The sequence below is a fragment of the Tympanuchus pallidicinctus genome, unplaced genomic scaffold (assembly GCF_026119805.1).
Source record: "Tympanuchus pallidicinctus isolate F22 unplaced genomic scaffold, pur_lepc_1.0 scaffold2, whole genome shotgun sequence".
NCBI classification, from domain to species: Eukaryota; Metazoa; Chordata; class Aves; order Galliformes; family Phasianidae; genus Tympanuchus; species Tympanuchus pallidicinctus.
The window spans coordinates 52,487,149-52,502,950 of NW_026294721.1; the positions used below are offsets into that span (position 1 = coordinate 52,487,149).

At 42.2% G+C, this 15,802-nt stretch overlaps 1 long non-coding RNA gene across 1 annotated transcript in view; it reads right to left on the reverse strand.

Moving 5' to 3' along the window:
* Positions 1-4,293: 4,293 nt before the first annotated feature.
* The window catches only part of LOC128080013 (uncharacterized), a 30,390-nt gene continuing 18,881 nt past the window's right edge, over positions 4,294-15,802 (reverse strand). Inside the window, exon 2 of the long non-coding RNA XR_008206435.1 lies at positions 4,294-7,410. This is a non-coding gene — a long non-coding RNA (uncharacterized LOC128080013). The remainder of the gene's footprint in view (positions 7,411-15,802) is intronic.

Sequence of the window (15,802 nt, forward strand, 5' to 3'; positions counted from 1 at the left end):
GGCTGCTGTCGGGGAGCAGAAGCCATGACCGCCAGCCTTGGGTGACCATCCCTCATGGCAAACAGTTAATGGTTGTGACAGGCAATGTGCAGACAAACTCCAGCGAGCTGCACGTGCCGTGCCTTCGGGACTCATGGATAACAACCACTCTACCACTGTAAAGCAGGGATTGCTCGCAGCCTATCTGCTGGCAACCAGAGGGAGAAGCGGTATGTGGGACAAAAAATCCCAAACAAGCACACAAGCATGCTCTTATTTGGTGCACAACACGGGTCGGCTGTGTGCTATGTGCATTGCCTGCCATCCTGTAATGTGGAGGCCATTGGCGCCAGCAAGGCGCTGGGCCCCCTGCTGCACACCCAGCCTGCTGCCTGCTGCCTGCTGCCAGCCCTTGAGATGCCATCGCCCTCTGCTTCATGCAGCGGTTCTAAAGCTGTCATACAGTGGCGTGACAGTGCAGAGACCTGCCTCAGTATTTTGCTCAGTGTGGTCACTGCCCAGGCAGCTCCTGGTCTCAGCATTTGCCACCAGGTTGCTTTCAACAAAGCGTGTTTCACATCAGCAACTAAATGGCCTGAGATGGAAAAATCCCTGGCTGCATTCAGTTTGCACAGTGCCCATCATTGTAAAGATCACACAATGATCCAGATCCCAGTGTTTCTTCAGGATGTGACACAAGCTCTTTTCTTAGTGGGTAGCAAATCTCATGGCAGGTGTTTCTCATTCTGAAGAATCTTGTTGCAAAACTTTCGTTTTTCTACCTGGGAAAACTCTTGTTTGTGTCTGCTATGCTATGATCAAAGTCAACCCAAAATCAACTCAGAAGAATCCAGGGAACTGTGCTTGTGCTTTGTTTTGCAGAGGCAGCATTGCATTTTACATCTGGCTGATGTAACACCTGGGAAGGGACAAGGCTAACCCAGAATTTGGGATCAGAGCAGCACATAGAACCAGCAGCAGAGTGATTGAACTTAGTGCAGGAGCTGCTGCTGCAGGTGAAGGGCACAGCTCAGCTGCTTTACCTGCTGCAGAATTCACTTCTGTCTGAACAGCTGCTGTACCCTCCTGAGCTCAGTTACTTGATACCATCAAGTGGACAACCAGCAGCTTTGCAGTGCGCTTACCCATCTAAACACAATAAAAAAACACATTAAATCCCAGCCTTGCTGTTCTCGCTGCCTTCTCCCAAGGGAGAGGCAGAGTGAATCCAGGACATGTGCAGGTTCAGTGCCAGTGAGGCTGATCCTTATTTTCCAGCCATGATGATGCCAGTCAAGAAGGCATCTATTTAGAAACACAGCTACGATTGAAAACAGATTTGAGAATGCTATCTGGGTAATGAAAGAATCAGTTTTCTTCATTTTTTTCCCCCTAAAAAACGAAACAAAACAAAACACTTTTTTATGCCTTTTATCTGTGAAGATTTATTGTTTTTGAATCACAGTTAATAACTGCGTATAAGGAGTCAAACTCCTACTCCAAGAGTTTGGCTGTTCAATTTAACTGCTTGTGGGCAGGCGTTATGCATCTCAGACATTGCCGATCACAGTTTAGGTGATAAACCACGAAAGTCCAGGCTACAGAACACTTAAAATGCCTAATATGCCTGGTTTGCATCTGGTAGCTGGAGTAAAGGCGCTTGAAAACAGAGTGGTGCCCCAGACTCATGGAGCTGCCCAGTAACAGTGCAGGTGGAGCATCAGAAATTGCAGCTCCACAGCAGCCCCACTCAAACAGTAGCAGAAAAAGGGAGAAGTAGGGCCTGCGAGGTGCAGACCTGAGACAGCTGTTCTTCCCACTGGGAGAGGAGGGCTCTTGCTTTGAAGATCCCAGTCTGCAAATGCTGCGTCCCAGCACATCCACGCACGGCCAGGGCAGAAGCACCAACAAAGCTGCAACTGTTTGCGTTGCATTGGACTGTGTTTGAAAATGTGGATGGTGTTTGCAGATAATGATTTTCCACCAGACAGGCTAGTGTCTGGAGTTCTTTCCATATTTTTATGTCTACAGCAGGGCGCATTCTGGATGACCAATCCACAATGCATAACTGGATTTCTTTACCAGATACAACATCAACTTGCCATTGGAACTAGACAAAAAGAGAGCCCAGAAAAAGTAAGCACACGTCTGCTGAAGTGACAGGTTGTATTCAGCTGATAAAATATTCTGTATAAGCAGTCAGGAATGGCAGAAGGTACAGGGTAAACGCAAGTAGAAAGCGAGATCTGGGACTCGGTACTGGAGCTGAGGTGACACACAGGAGGATAACAGGTTATCAGTGGTCACACACGCTCCGAGACCCAGCTAAAGCCTACTGTTCTGAATGTTCCTGCTTCCAAATTGAGTCTATACATTATTCATTACACATGGACTTGATCTGTATCTTCAGTCGGCTGCTTTCTCCGTTCCTCTCATGCCTGCTCAGTTCACCCTCGGTGCCTCTCACGCTCTAAATGGGATTTCTCTCCACTTTTGTGCACAAGCAGAATTTGGTAGTTCTGTGACTTTCTTTTCAGCTCCCCAGAGTTTTTGACAGTACAGTGTTTCTCACCGACCTGCTCATCCTATCTGCCAAGAATCACCAGAAAAGCAGAAAACAACTTACTTTCTTGTTTTGGAAAAAAAGAAAAAAGATGGAAAAGCCTTTCATTTTCAAATACCCAAATAGATTGCCTTCTGTCACTTTAAATTTAATATAAGCACACTGAAGTATAGTATACATGATACAGTACATTAATATACTTAGCAGATGGATAACACTTGCTTATGATTTAATGCTTAGATATACTCATTTCACATCTACTGTACAGGCACTTCATATATTTGAGTCTGTAAGTCAGACTTATCTTCAGACTAGAGGCAATTGAGTCACATGAGCATAAGATTTAGTTTATTAGTTCCATAACCTTACTGGTATTTTGGCAACCCTGATAAAAAAATAATAAAATAAAACAAAAAAAACCTTGCATCTGGATTTTAATATATTTCACAGGATTTCCTTTTTCTCAACATGATGAAGCCAGCAGCAATCCTAGACCTACAAACTGACTGATTCGAGACAAAGTTCAGACACAGTGTATCATTTTTTACTAAAATTCACGAGCATTTTTGTGTGTGTGTGTATGTAAACTGATTACAAAACACTTCATAACAAATAAACTGACTACCTTGCATGTTTCAGAGCCTCAAATGTTTGCTCTAAAATGCAGCCGGCGCTTGGGACGTTCTGGCAGGACTTTTGCTGACAGGAGAACCATAATCAGAAGGGGACCAGACTTGAGTATCTTGGACAGAAAAAAGGCTCCCTTTCTCGGACTCCAGGCCAATTCACATCCTTTGGCTTCTCGGCTTGTTTATTTGTCTGTAAACAAAGGCCACTGGAACTGATGGGTCTTTGTGAAGGACTGTGGGGATGGGGTTGCGACGAAGATTCTGAGCCTGCAAAGTCCTGTACTAACACATAGCTTTACTCACACACACAGTCTGATCCAAATCAACAGCGTGAGTCCTAAAAGCAGTTCTGCACACGTGTTGGAGTATTTGGAAGACACATAAATGCCAAGACAAGGGTCAAAATATAGAATCCAACATAAAAAGCCAAGAATAGGCAGGGACATTTTCTTGTTAGTTGTTAATCACCATCTCTGGTTGCTTTCTTCCCATCTTTTTCATGTGAGGTCATTACTAAATAACTTCTGTATGCAGATACTGTTACATTTAAGAAGCAACTTTATTTCCTAGTGAAACAATTACTATGAAGAGTAGACTCCTGAGGGAGCACAGTGGAAACCAACTGAGAAATGGCATTGGTAACTTTCAGGATATTTTCATGCCCAAAAACAAAGGCAAAAATTACCAAAGATATAGAAATGAAGAACAGAGGGCATTAGCAATCATAGCTTTATAGCATCTCACTAACGCAGATGTCGCACAACTGAAAATCCTAATTGGGATGCCTGATACCCTCAGTTATCTTTGGCTCCCTTGATGCTAATAGTGATCCCACAGTCCTCCCGAGATCTCTGTTTGTTTCCAGCTCTGAAAACAGCAGTGGTGGGTTCTGAAGATTTGTCCTTTCCAAGTAATGGTTGAAAGTCCAATCATTACAAAATTTTGAACAGATCGATTCAGGTTCAGCAGAAATCCCTGTTTTAGTCCTTCATGTTCTTTTTCCGCACTAATCTCCCATACTTTTATCAATGTTAGTCCCTTGTCCAGTTATTTGAATACAATGTCAAATGCTCTGACATTCAGAAACAAAGATTTTAAGCTGCTTTTGAAGTCCCAAAACAGTTTTTGTTTGTTTGTTTGTTTGTTTTTAAACTGTGGCTTGTTCACATAAGTTTTCCAAAGAAAAATCTTTCCTTCCTGATCATGCTGAAATCAGACATATATAGCAGTGTCTTTATCTCCCTCTAAAAATGCTCAACTACATCACAGGTCAGTAGGAAAGAAAATTTAAAATAAATAATAAAAAAAAAAAAAAAAAAATCAGTGCTCTTAAAGGCTTATCTGCATCTGGAAAATGACTGCTCAATTTCTCTGGGTCAGGCCAAGATAAATTGTAAATTGTCCTGGTACGCATACGACAAAGCTATGCAACAGAGTCAACAAGAGTTGGGAGGGAAGTTTGCCCGATGCATTTTACTTTGTTCTTAGCTGTTTTGAGTAGACATCTTGGTTTTCTAAGACCTTTTATCTATTTTATTCCCACTGAGCTGCCAGCTGTCAGATCAGCCCCTCACCCTCTCTCTGAAATGGGCCTGAAGCTCCTGGCTCTAGATTTCTCCTTCTCTCTCTACAAAAGGGAAGGAGGCAAACAGCCCTGTTCCTTCAAGGCTGCACACTAGAAATAATTACAAAAACTCTTAAAGGGTGTTTTATAAGGCATGGGATGTCCAACAGTCAAGGCCGATTCCAAAAATCATTACTGTCACCTCTTGCATGTGAAATTCTTAGGGAATGAGAACAGGGTAAAGCAGTCATGACATCTGGAAAGAATTAAGTCATTATCATGAAAATTATGGAACAAACATCTCACTGAGCACAGCCTCTGGGAACCATAATGTTGAAAGTCAAAAAGAGTGTCCGAAACCTGATCATGAAATTTAGGGCATTTTTCCTTTCCACTAGTAGAAAGAAAAAGTAGGCCATCCAGGAGGCTCTATCAGCAAAAGAATCCAGAGATCTCCTAAAGATTTCACAAGTATTCATGGGAATGAGCACACTAAAGTAGCCCGGCTGCTCGGGATTACAAGCCCCAGCCTTATGTCTGCATCATCTCAACCCAGTCAGGCTTTCAGCTGCCAGAGACCTCACTGCATCTTTCAGGGCACAGATTCCTCAAATTACTGTCACAGACTTCTCATAGCTGTCACACTCTTCAAACTATTTCTATTACTTTTATCTCAAAGGTAAAGTCGAGCTGTTTTGTCTTTGCCATTTACTACGCCTGTAAGAAAAACTCAGTGGTGGATGATGATGCTGGCTGCAAGGGCCAAACTCATTGAGTGCAGCATTAAGGGAGAAAGGGGCCAGGAAGTAGCCTGTAAACTTCCCATCCTCCATATCAATCTTGCCCCTTAGCCCTGGATCTCCTCTCTGGGGCTTACATTTTCCAGAGTCCTGCTCCACAACCTTCTCACTCAGAGCCCTCCACATGTTCCCTGCGACTTGCAGTGTTGCGTTATAGATGTGTGCATAGAAGTCAAAACATGCCTTTCTGTTCCTTTCTCTTTCCAAGACTACGCTGTCAAAACCAGTCAGCTGAAATGCACACACGAGTTAAATGCTAGCTCTCATTCTCTCAGGCAGTTGACAGAGGTGCTGCCTTTATAGGAAAGCAGGAATGCATTGGCAACTGGTCGTATAGGATCTGCAGCAAATGGCAGTAATGGTGGGAGCTGATAAAGGGGGAAGCCAGGACACAAGGGTGACCTTGTGCTAACTCTGCAGAAAGCAGCACTGCTTGAAGGGAAATAAGAGAAAGATGAATCTATTACAGACTTGTAATTGAGGGCAATGCTCCTAAAAGCTCCTTCTTAGTGGAAGAGAAGTGGAACTGAGAGATGAGGGGGACAGGCATTTGTTGTAATAGCTCTATGGATAAGAAAGCAAACGGGCAGGAAAGATCTATCAGTGTGACACAAACCACTTGGTATTTATATACTGAAGGACTGGGAGGAGTTATGGGAACTCTCAAATAACTGTTTTGCCAGCTACCTGGCAGGATGAAACCATCTTATCCGGGCTCAGTAGATCTCCGTGTAAGAAAGTGAGCAAGAAAGTGTGCAGTGCACATAAAAAAGAATGTTTTCCAGCTGCGATTTTTGCTCTGGTTTGGTTAAAGCCTCCAAAACATTGTCCTCCTGACTGTTTCTGATTCAGAGCAGCTAGAATCTAAAATTACATCAGCCCTTGTGCTGCAGGGACAGCAGCAGATCCCAGCAAGCTTCGGGAGCAGCATTCCCCCAGTAGGGCAGGAAAGGGAATGTTTTTGATCACTGTAGCTGAAGTATTTTCTACTTGATGTGGAAGGCCAGGTGGGTGCAGGCTCTCTGGAGAGGAGGCTGATATGCCTGGAGTTCTCTCTCCTTGATGAAACTGAAGAAAAAAATGGTCTGGGGAAAAGTCTACTCTGTATACCTGCTTTGTGACACACACATATCCAAAGTCAGATTTTCAGTGCTTTTCGCCTGACATTATATTTAGATAAGATATCCTTCTTGAACAGCAGGGTGATGTGTGCTTAATTTTTCATTATTGTTGAGTATGGATTTGCACTCATTTAAGAAATTCTGTGCTCTGTTTTTTTCTGTTCTATCTTGCCCTAGAGACAGTTTAGTTCAACTGTATTTTCCTGTCTGTCTCTGTCTTCTGTGATTGTAAGTGTTTAAGACTTATTAAATATAAAAGCTCTTTGATATCAGCTGGAGCACAGCTGAGGATTAAGCCTACCCCTCAGTGCTCGCTCTGCTGCTGGCGTGTCTAAATCCTGCATAGGAATCGCTCCTTTCCACAGAAATCATCCGCATGAAACACAGCAGATGCTTTGCAAAACGGATTTGAAAGGAAGTGAAGATACCTTTTCCAATGAGCTTTGTGATGAATATAAAACTCAGCAGCAGTGATGCTCTTCTCAGGAAGCCAGTGAATAGGCATCTGTAACTCACAGCACGTGTCTTGCAGTCCTTAAGGGAAATGGCTGCCAGATTTCTGCCACATAGGACAAGATGCACCTAAGAAACCATGTCCCAGACGGGCATATGGCCTGGGGGTCTCCCTTGCACAAGGCAGGTTCCTGTGCCATGCCACATCCAGGAGTGAAGCCAGGCTGACCCCCAGCCAAACTGAGCAGTACCTCCCCACCACAGCCAGCTGTCAGGACTGCAGCTGACCACACGTTAGACTCTAGAAGAGAAGAAATATATAAAAATTACCAAGACCAAAGTGAACTTGTAGTCCTGGTCACCAAAAGGATAATCAGACTTGGCTGTAAGTTGCAAATCTACTTCTTTTTCTGGCAGCACTAGAATATTTTTCTGCCAAGGTTTCATCAGTTGTACTATACATTTTAGTTACTTGAATCTCCATTAACATGTCTGTCTGGAACTAATTTTTAGGTGGTTTACCCACAGGAATACCCAGCCCATATGCTTAAAATAAAATGGGGGATATGCATATATGTATGTAGAGAGAGAGGAGATATAGCATTTTTTTTTTTTTTTTTTTTTTTTTTTTTTTACAAGTGATAGCATGCCTGTATATGATTACAATGTGTAAAAAGTACTCCAAAGCCTCCCCCTCAATCTGTGTTTATAGGAAAGGTTCCATATACTTCTAACAGAGTGAGGAGTTCTGAAACCAATCCCATAAATCAGCTGTAAAACTTCTGCACTACAGCCATGATGTAAGGCTTCCTGCATTGCCACGAGAGCCTGAGGGTCTGTGCAGCCTCTTGCTGAGGTCACTCTGCTGCAGGCTCCAAGGCTGGGAACTTTGAAGGGCTGCGCCCTCAATTCTTCCTCAATACCACCAGCAAACCGGTACTTCAATACAGATACTTATGGTGCTACCTCTTGAGCCATTTTCTTCCTGGCTATATAAAAAGAGAAACACAGATGTCTTACACGGTATTTAATACATGGCATAGCAAAAAGGAGAAGGAAAGTTCTTAATAGTGATGCACTGCCAAAATCCTAGAGATCTTTGCAGTTATCTGCAGGCCAGAGTGAGCAGCAGCTGCATATTATAGACTATGCCTCTAGTACAAGTCAAGGAGATCTACTAGTGGCAAGGAAGCTACCAGGATTTAGGATATAGCCCTTACATCAATTATCTCTTTATTTCCTCTGTTTTATTGGTCTTATTTTATTTTCCCAGTGGCTCCCACAGTGCATCTGCACTCCACATTTCTTTACAATTTAAGCTACTTGTTTTAGCTACCTCTTGTGCTGCTTCAAATAGTTGGATCCTATTTAAGCACATAAGGGTCACTGTTCTTTCCCCATGAGCTTTCTTTCCCATTTAAGTGCCATTAATATTAAATAGGATTTGGAGGAATGCATTCAGGGAAAATAAACCTCTTAAACACCTTTTTTTTTTTTTTTTTTTTTTACCATACCCATTTTATTTCTTTGGCATTTCTCACCTCTTGAAGCTATTTTCTTATTTCCCTGTCTGTACAAGCACAGACCACATCTCACCCTTACAGCAAGACTCCCCCTTTCCCTCTGGTAAGGACTCTCAAGGAAGCCAGGCTTTCGGATATTTACAGTTTTCTTTTGCACTCTCACTTAAGAGACAGAGTTTGTTTCCTCTCTAAACTCATTTCCATTCAGAGACCAAAACTACATTTCCTCTGGCTTGCCCTGACAAGGAACACGCGCTTGCCTGAAACCATTTGAAGACATAAAATGAACATAAAGGCTTATTTATTTATTAGCTTTCTTTGAGCTCTTTTTAAAAAGAAAAAAAAAATATATATATATATATATTTTTTTTTACACCAATATTTTTTTCCTAAGGCATCGTTCATCCTTCCCAAGTTACCATTCCACAACTAACCAACTAATGCCACGGGCTGTAGAGCTGAGCAGTTGTTGCTGAACATAAGTCCTCTCAGAAGGGGAACTCTCCAGCACAAAACTAGCCACTGCCCTAGGCCATGCCACTGACTTGTGCCACTCCATCACAGTGGACAGAATTAGGAATCAATATACTGCTTCTTGTGCTATTTCATTCCTGAAACGATGGCCTGAAAAGGAACGTGTTTCTACATTTTTTTGCCATAATGAATGGTAGTTCTGTGCTCAGATGAACCGTTTAGCTTCAATTGTTTTTCCATCATCCCAGAATGAACTGTTAAATGGGTTGAAAATCTGTCTGAGCTAAAGATGTCTTCTCTGTAGTAGTAATTGCTAACAAAGTGAAATGGAATATCAGGACAAAGGAGGACAGAAGGTCACTTGTATCAATTTTTCAAACATAAATTTCATCTGGGAAAATGTTAGCTGTAGGTTAGAAACCTTAAAATGAAAGCACTTAACTCTTGTGATTTTGGAAACATTGCCATTTATCACGGATTAATTCTGCTTCAGTAAATAACTTCCAGAGATGACTGAGTAACTTCATACCCCATAGTTACCTAAGCAGCATGCTCATCACAGCTTTTAGCTTTAGGTGACAATTTCAACGTGTCTCTAGCTTAGTCATTACCATTTTTGCAATAGTTGTTAGCTAATCTTGTCGATCTGGAGTGCCCGTGGTACAAATCTGTAATTGTAGAGGGCCAATCAACCTTCATTTCCTAGGTGAGCAAGGTAGTTGACTGTATAATGAAGGAGCACTAAAAGAAAGCATCAATGCAACTAGAAAAGTCACAACAAGAGAGCAAGAGAAAGTGAGGACATTGCCATGCCAATAAGACCATTACCATTGCTCATAAGGGTGCTTTATAAGGGGCCTCTGTGAGCTATACACAGGGACTCCAAGAATAGTTCTTGTGTTAAGGGGAAAGTTACCACATTACAGTTTGTTTTATACTCTTTTTTTCTTAATTCCTCCCAAGAACAGTGGTCTTGCGAGCACCACAAAATAAGGCTTTTGGCTCGTGTTTGCTCGCAAACCAGCACAGCTGTTTGCTGCAGGGCTGCCCCTGGCTGGATGCTCGTAGCACAGCCTGCGTACCTCAGCTGCTCTCACATGCAGCACAGCAGCCCACAGAAAACTGATGACTGAATTAGCTTCAGAGCCACCATCGATGCATGAACGTTCCCATGAGGAGAGGAGATCTCCCTCTGCTCAGCAAGTAAGGGTCTTTTGCAAGAGCACTCCTCCTATGTGAGGGGAGAACATGTGTAGCCATTTCTTCTCTGCATCTACACAGGGGCAGCACTCGCAGGCTAACTGTGAAAAAGCAAGATGACCCCTTCTTGCTTAGCAGGCTGGAACAGGGGATGAATTTCTATGGCATCCAGGGGACCTGCTAGTCAGCATGCTATTAAATAAAATGGTGTAATTGCCACAAACAGCACAGAGTATTTCTGTAAAGCCTGCTGTTTTCCATAAGCATGTACAGATCACAGCATACAGGGAGAGCACATGAACGAATTGAGGTTTTGCTGTGTTCCCAGATCACCAATGGTGAAGTTAAAGGGAGAAGGCACCTTCAGCTTCCTACAGCAACAGCAAGAGGTGCCAAGCAGCTGCAATAAGGCTCAGAAGGAGTAAGGAATACTTATGCAGGGGGAAATGGTGGTGGAATGGAAGAGGTACTAAGCAGCTTAGAGGTGCCAGAGCATAACAAAGTTCTCGGTGGCTCTATATGCTGCAGCCTGTTTAGCATACTGAGGTTATTACATTATTTTTAAGCTCAGTTTTCACACGTGAGGTGTGAACATAGGCTTCGTTTTGTTTTCAAAGGCGTGACTCTTCCTTCACAAGCTGTTCTAAATACATGCCTCAGTGTTCAATGTGCCAAAACAAATGTTCTGCTACATTCTGATTCTGTTTTGGATTTTCCTTCTGAGTTTTAAGCCAGTAACGTGCACAATAGCAAACTTATCAGTGTTCAACAGCATCAGATACATGCTATTTCATGGCTATACCATTTCGGTCATCTTCTTCCCCTTCGTTACTTATTGGCTCACTCAACGCCAAGAAAAAGGTGGAAAAAGGGAAATCTTAGGAAGGAAAAGCACCCGAGTGCCTGCTATGAACTCAGAATTGTGGCCAAAATCTTTAAGAAAAAGATTTTCTTTCAGTTAGGTTTCAGGAGAAGTCTGATTTTTTAAAAATAAGACTAATGAGCATGTTGGTAAAGGTTTGGCAAGCATTACTGACATTCATTTTGTAAAGCCTCAAGTGCTCAGGTAGCCACCAAAATAGCTGAGCTCTTATCAGAACAGCTTGCAGGATTCTAGCATTGTTTAGGTTGAATACAAACACTTATCTGAAGTTTCACATGGTAATGAGACTTAATGCAAGTGAGATCTGATCTGGAGCCAAGCTCCACATCTGACCCAGCTCCAAATATGTTCAAATCCCCAAATATATTTTAAGTATATCACATGACAGACTTCCAGAACATCATGACAAGTTATATGACAAATATATCCAAATGAGAATGCTTTGATAAATAAAAGTTTTGTGCCATTGGGTCTTTCTGTGACAGCACTAAAGATTGGACCGCATACTTGCCTATACACTCAGAACAGCATGGCTCCTGTGTTCCAAAGTGCTCCAAAGCCAGGAGCAGAAAACTGGCTGATAATTACATAGATCAGAAAAAGAGCCGGGCTTCTCATTTGCTGTGACCAGGTGCAAGAGGGCTCCTCACTGAGCACTGCTGATCCCCAGGCCAGCTGCATGGCACCCGCTTGTCGGAGGGATGCAACACCTCAGGCTCTGGGCACCACACATATCACTTTTGCACTCTCTGGCAGGTGGTTACCAAGCAACAATGCAGTTTCAGACTGAAATTGTCCTCTCTGCTACTGGATGAATGCATCAGCCGCAGCTGCTGCTATCAGGAGGAGTGAATGTGATTTTGGGGGAGGGTGACTGTAAAGCAAGGAGTTCTGTATAAATGCTCTCCCCCCACCAGATTCCTTCTGGCTGGTGCTTAGAGATACTCTTTGAGGGAAATTCAGGATCTGAACTCATTCATGTCACTGCAAATGAGATTACCATGAAAGAGGAAAGATCCCAGATGCTTGCTCTCACTGCAAAAGAGCAAACACTCGAGTGATTTTTTTAGACTAGGTAATCGTAGCACCTGCCTTTGCTGAGTTGTGTAATGATGCAGCTCACCCTCACCATGACCTTCAAAGAGGAGGAAATAGCTTGTATGCAGAAATACCTATAACATCTTGCAAGAAAAGGCTCTGAAGAGAGATTGCCTGCTGGCTATACCACATATGAGGGAAGTGGGGGGGGGGGGGGGGGGAATGGGACTTCATTCTGGATTCTCACACCATTCCTCTTTTATAACCAAAGAAGGTGGCTGGTTTCTGCTTTTTCCTGGCTGTTTTTCCCTATAGCTGGATTTGTAGTCTGAGCAGGACTTCACCCCACTCACTGCTATAGGAGCATCACTTACATGCACAAGAGAAGGAAGAGAGACCGCCCAGGTGGAGACCCAGTGGAAACGCAGCAAAAGTAGCCCTTGCCATACCTGCTCTTTAGGCAAAGCCAGTCCCTCTCCCAGCATGCTGCTTCCTACTTCATGCTTCAACAAAAATGCCTATTTTTGACTAGCAGTACCAATTCCCCCTTTAGCTCTGAAGAAACATTTCTGCAAACTGTAAGGGATGCAGCACAAGGGGAAAGGGTAGGAATGGGCACACCCTCTCCTCCCTATGGCATCCATGTAATTCAGCCCTTTACTACATATCTAGTTTCCCTTAGCTGTAGTCTGGCCGGAAGCCTAGACCTTACCTGTTTTTTGGATTTCCCCATTAAATTGCATAAATATTCCTCAAAAGAGCTTCCTAAAAAACACACAATAAGAGTGTCTGTAACTAGGAGCTCTCACTTAATGGAATTAACTTGCTTGCAGGCTCAAGGAGCTTCGGGAGGACCGTTTTAGAACTATTCGTAAAAAAAGAATTTATTTCTGTTAGAAGTTGCATTTTCACAAGCATGGGAGCATGACAGGCTCTTCCTATATTCCTACAGAGGCAGAGGGCTGGAGACTGCCAGCTGCTCTGCCCTTTGCTGCTGGAAGAATGCAGCTGAATCTGAAAACTTGTCACCATGCTGAATCCACGATACATCTGTCTCTCCTGTCAGTCTCCTGTGGCAGACTCTTACAGGGACTTAAAAAATTCAGGCCATAAAAATGGGATTTAACTAGACTTATCTTAGAATGCAATATGTAACATACATGCTCCATATGTCCCATGACGGGAATGTCCCTCTAAATGGTGATATGTAAACAAGACAACAGCTGTGGAATGGCATGAGCTGTCACATTAGTTCAGAGAAGAGTTAAACAAAACTTCAGAGAAATATTCCTTTTTATTAAATACTTACATCCAGGAAAATAAGAATATATGATGAGGATCAATATATATATATTTAAGTGGCAGACTGATAAGCAACTCATCAGATGAACAAAAATGGCTTCTCCAGCAATGAGAATAGGAGAAAATACTTCTTTTTTTCATGTTGTTAAGTCCTACATCTAGCTCAGGAAGACAGCAACTTAGTAATCTCTTAGAGCTCACCTTTTATAGGTCAGCAGTGTGGGAGCCCTGGAGGAATGTACTCTGGTAAATGTATGAAAACAGCTGGCTGCAGCTGAATTAGTTGTTACTCCCTGGAGATAAACATTTGTCTATCTCTTTTTGCTTCTCTCTTAAAATAAAAATTGGACATTGCTATCATGCAGAGAAATTTCCTGATACTTTTCGCAAAAGCTTGTATAACAAATGTAATAGCAAGCACTACTCAAAGAATCTCCTTCTGTATCAGTTAACTGAATAGGGAGAAAAAGGATTGTGATTTTACGTTTGTTCCTTTGATGAGCTTCCCCCCTCCCCCCCCCCCCCCATGAGGAAAATATATTAATCTCGGGCTAAAGAAAATGCTTTATTTTACTACAAATCAGTCACTTTGGCTGTTTTCTCCCCCTTTCCTATATTAAACTTGGGTAAATTGAAGTTAAACATATCCAAACTGCAGGTCAAGGTGCTTGACCATTCTTTAAAAAAGCATCCCAATGGTTTGATTAATTTGAGTTTAACCTGAAAATAATTAGTTCTACCAAGCTTTCATTACAGGTTAATGTAACTCCTAACATTACAATTTTCTCCTCTTCTAAGTACAATATCCGCACTGACTTTTGTGACACACATAAAGACTTAATATCCCCACAGGCAAATATCAACCAGGACAAGAGGTCAGTATTAGCCTGTCAACTCAATAAATCCAGAACATTTACATCCACAGTAGTTAATTTGTTTATACTCGAAAACAAAACAAACGTCAAAGATTATCAAAGAAGGTAAAACTGCTGAAGCTCAGCATTATGTCTTTTTAACACTTCTTTTACAAAGCTAGTAGCAAGTGTTCACAAACAACATGAAAATTACAAGTTGAGAATGTCATAAATCTTCGACCAGACAGAAACTAGGCATCATCACCACACAATTTTCAACTGGATATTTAAAAAGCAGAATCTGACTATTCCTGTAATTGTAGTACCTGATTGGAGGCCTACAGGGTCGTGAGAGAGCATGAAGTCCTCTCTTTAAAAATATGCTACCTCTGCTAAACACAGAAGGTAAACCCACTTGCATTGACATGCTGGTTACTCCCGGGGAAGAAAAAGAATGATCTTGGGGAGGAGAGGAGAGATTTTATTAGAGGGATTTCTTCAAAGCTCTGGCTAGGAAGCTAAGATCTGCATTTGTGAAGACTTTCAGCAAGGAAATAAGTACAGACTGTGCATCCTAAAAAGCTTTCCATATGTGGTGATGGTGTAAGACTTTCTAGCAGTGATCCAACTTACACTAAAATCTGTTATTTATGATGGCCTCATGATAAAAAGTCAGTATTCTATCTGAGTTACACTGAAGAGTGCATACACCTAATCAAGCTTTCAGAGAGGATTTTGAAAACAATTTCCCACTTACTGTATTAATAACCCCATGTTTGAAAGAAGTACAACGCAGAGGCTAAGAGCAGAGGTAGAATGTTCTTTCTCCTCTGCAAAATGCATCACTAAGCAAAATATTTAAGGTTTCTGGACTGTTCCTTTTAATTCCTAGAACTCAAGCAATCATCTTGCTGTAGACTGTGATCTGGAAGCTCAAGTTGCCATGCAAATGAGAATTCTTATTAACAGCTAACAAGGACTTTTCAAGAAAAGAGAAGGGTAGCAGACAAGGAGAAAAGGTTCCCTTGCGTCAGCTATGGGGTTAGCAGGGGGAATTCAAGGCTTGGAGCTAAACTATCAGCACTGCCTTTCCATTCTGACAATGGAACATTGTTCAAGCATCTCTGCAATGTCCTCTAAGATAATAATACTGTATTCTCTTTGAGTAGTCTGCCCCAGAAGCTATATAGATTATGCATTAAGTCCCACATACTTTAACAAGGGAAAAGAAAGTGCAGAAAAGCTGGACTTGTGTTCCTTCAGTGCTGAGGGAAAAGAATAATAAAGAGCATGCAAGAAAATATTCTCAGTGAGGTGTCTAGCCTGGTCCCGAGAAGAAGAATAAAATACAGCATAGCACCAGTTTGATCCTCACTTTCAAGGTTGGGATCATGGCGATATCCTCTTTTTTCATATTAA